The 3,267-nt window shown below is 32.9% G+C and overlaps 1 long non-coding RNA gene across 1 annotated transcript; it reads right to left on the bottom strand.

The window, feature by feature from the left end:
* Window positions 1-1,640: 1,640 nt before the first annotated feature.
* Window positions 1,641-2,629, bottom strand: LOC129752617 (uncharacterized). Its single transcript, XR_008738893.1, has 3 exons — window positions 2,544-2,629; window positions 2,303-2,487; window positions 1,641-2,243 (listed from the first exon to the last, which is right to left on the bottom strand). It is a non-coding gene; the product is annotated as an uncharacterized LOC129752617 (long non-coding RNA).
* Window positions 2,630-3,267: the final 638 nt, after the last annotated feature.

Raw genomic sequence — 3,267 nt, 5'->3', positions numbered from 1 at the left:
CGGTGTTTTATTGGTAAGAACTGAGCTATTTCACTTTGGTTTTTTTAGCATTTGACTGCACAATAGCCCATCGGGCGTCGCGTTGCGTTGACATTTCGTTTTTGAGATATGATTTTTCGTTATTAGAACGTAAACAGCAGTGTCCTCCCCTCAGGGGCGGTCCTAGAGTTGGCTCTTGGAGGGGGGGGGGGGTGATTTTCCAAATTTTAAAAATCAGTCAATATGAAGGAACGTAATATCTGGTGAAAAAGCGAAAAGAGGGGAGGGTGGCGGGTGGTTGGGGGAGGTAGTGCTTTCCACTTTCAAATGAGTACAATATAAGCTCACATTAGACCGCTGCAATGACTTTTTGCTCCGATATGTTTTTTCGATGCCTTCTAGGTCACCAAGCATCAGTGTGAAATTTGAGATGATTTGGTTGATTCCTGAGTTAGCGCAACGTTTTTCAATTTTATATGAAAATTTGTATGGAAGAAGAATTTTTGCACATTAAATCATCCAGACAATTTGAATAACCTTGAAATGAAATAGGTCTTTAATTTTTGGTTTTGACTATTCTCAAGCTTCATTTTTTGCTTACATGACAAGCAGCTAAGAAATTTCATGAAAAAAGTTATAACCATTTCAAAATAAAAAGTCTGAATCCATTGAAAAGTATTAAAAAATGGCTGACTTTGCTTGCTAGAGCTGTTAAAAATTGCATGAAATTGTTTTTGCAAAGGCTTTACAAATCGATAAATTCTCTGGCAATGCAAAACAGTTTTTTGAGATTTTTTATTTCCGTCCTACTGTTAGGTAGGTACACAACTTTCAAACAAGCAGTCAAAAACGATATAATTAAATAAATGAATTTTGAAAACAAAAATTTTATATAACATTGAATATCTTTTCTGGGGTACTATTTAGGTTGGTGCTTTGTTGACATGAAATGTAATGCAAGAATCAAGGAACTTTTTCATCCAAAGTTATTTTTCTTGGAACTTTCAGAACATCTCTGGCGATTTTTGAATGAAAAATTTTGTTTTCCCATACAAAATTAAAACTTGTTGCGCTAATTCAGGACTGGATGGATCGCTTCCAAAATTTTTATTGCTTAAAAGATTTCATTATTTTTCTCTTGTTTCGAAAAATATTAAATAAGAGAAGAATAATGAAATCTTTTAACAGACTTTTTCAATGGGGCTTATTCTGCGAGGCGAGTGACGTGAAGTGACTTGGTTTTTTATAGTCACCGTATTCTAGCAGGCGAATGCCGTGACTTGAATGAACTTTAGGTGACTTGAATGAACTTTTTTTTACTGTCACCGTATTCTCAGAGGCGAATGGCGTGACTCAAGTCGGTGCCAAGTGACTTTTGAAGTCGTAACCTATTCCGCAGGTGACTTGGAAGAAATAAAAACAAAAATTTTCAATTTGACAAAATATTAATAATATTGTTAACAGAAACTTTAAAGTAAATGTTTTTAGATGAAAAATGTTTTGAAAAAATATAACAAAGGTTCATTTTCTTAGTTTAAATCTTTTTTTTTTTATAAATCGAATTTTATAGGCAAATATTTTAAAAATATGTTGTTTTAAAAGGGAATTCTTTTTGAACAATTTTTACAAAGAAATTTTCAGAATCATTTCCATTTAACAAAATTCAGTAAAAAAAACCTGATACCAATTTCACCTATATGCAATTTTAAAAATTTCTGAAAATGAAACATTGACGAACGTTGAAAAATCATTTTTTTTAAGATTTATCATGCCTCAACCGAGCCTATGCCTCTCGATTTTTAGTTTTCAAATGTTATTCTAAAATTCCATCCATGTTTAATAGATATCGTGATACATAAAATAGTGCATTATTGAAATGGAAATGAGAATCCGACTTAAATTAAACTTTTATGAATCAACTTTCGGACTTAATTTGGAAAAAGAATATTTGTATTCATTTTATGATTTAGTGTTTTTTCCGCAACTCTAACGGAAAAATAAAAAAGTACTAAAGAATCCATCCATCATTTGATGGTAACAACTATCCAGGCATCACACGATAACCACAAAAGCAATTCTTCATAAACTAGGCCTATTTTCAGCTTTGAACATACTGGAGGGCATGCATGTCACTTCCTGGGTCAGCTGGAAAAGTACGTAGCTCGAAATTTTTTCACAGACCTTCCGTGTTGCTGGCCGGGCAAACGCGAATAAGCTGATCCACCACTACTGCCATCATTACGGTTAGAAGAACGCAGATCATACTGGAACAAATTTTATTATTTGTTAATGAAAAAGTTAGATTGAATAATAAAATACATACTTTCTTACGTATGTCCACTTTCTGGTGTTCTGTTTGCGACTTAATTTTCCGGTCCATTTTCTTTCCCATAGCTTCGTCAGTCTGTTGAACCGTATCGCGCTGTTTTGTTGACCATGGGACACAAATGGACAGCTAGACCTCCACCGTATCATAATTTACAGCAGTACGACGAAGGGCAGATAGATCTGAAATAATTTGAAATTGTTATAAGAAAATAAAAATCTTATTGAATAAAAATTACCTTTTCAGCTGCCACTAATTTACAATTTTGTTGAAATACGTTCTTTGACAAATCGCGTTATTCATCCAGCCACACCGCAAATGAACGCAAAGGCAAGAGAGTCAATGAAGATATAAATGGAGGTGATGCATAAAATTATGTATAAACTGAGACATAAATTAAAACAAAAAAAAACGATACTTTTTTGTTGCCAAAGAGTGCTAATTCTATTGTTTGAGTTAAACGCAAACACAAGGAATGGCTTTGCATATTAAATGTACTGCATTGGGTTAAAAATATGTAACCGTATGTACAAAGTTGTGCATGAAATCAATACCACATGCACCACCTGAATAAGTGCACACGTTGGACAAAATTCATTTTTGGATGAACCACAAAGAAATGTCAAGGGTCATGGATAACTTGATGTCAAAGGTATAGTTATCCGTTTTTTGCTTTTGTATTAGTAAGCTGTCAATAAAATTGTTACGAAAGAATTTATATACTCGCAAAGGATTTTAAGGATCAAGCCAGTATTCTACACATGTTAACATTTTTGTGTTACATAGAAATTAGTTTTATACCATTCATTGTTTTTTCTGTGTGTCTGAATTATTTTAAAATTCCTAAATTAATTTAAAAAACGAACACACAAACGCTAAAACCACCAATAAATATTATATTATAATTTTTTTTGAGACACTTTACCATCTGTATGGCATGCGTGTCTTAATGTTGTGGACTT

The sequence above is a fragment of the Uranotaenia lowii genome, chromosome 1 (genome assembly GCF_029784155.1).
Source record: "Uranotaenia lowii strain MFRU-FL chromosome 1, ASM2978415v1, whole genome shotgun sequence".
Lineage (NCBI taxonomy): Eukaryota > Metazoa > Arthropoda > Insecta > Diptera > Culicidae > Uranotaenia > Uranotaenia lowii.
Note: the sequence above shows the minus strand (reverse complement) of the source record. Positions and strands in the feature narration are given on the sequence as shown.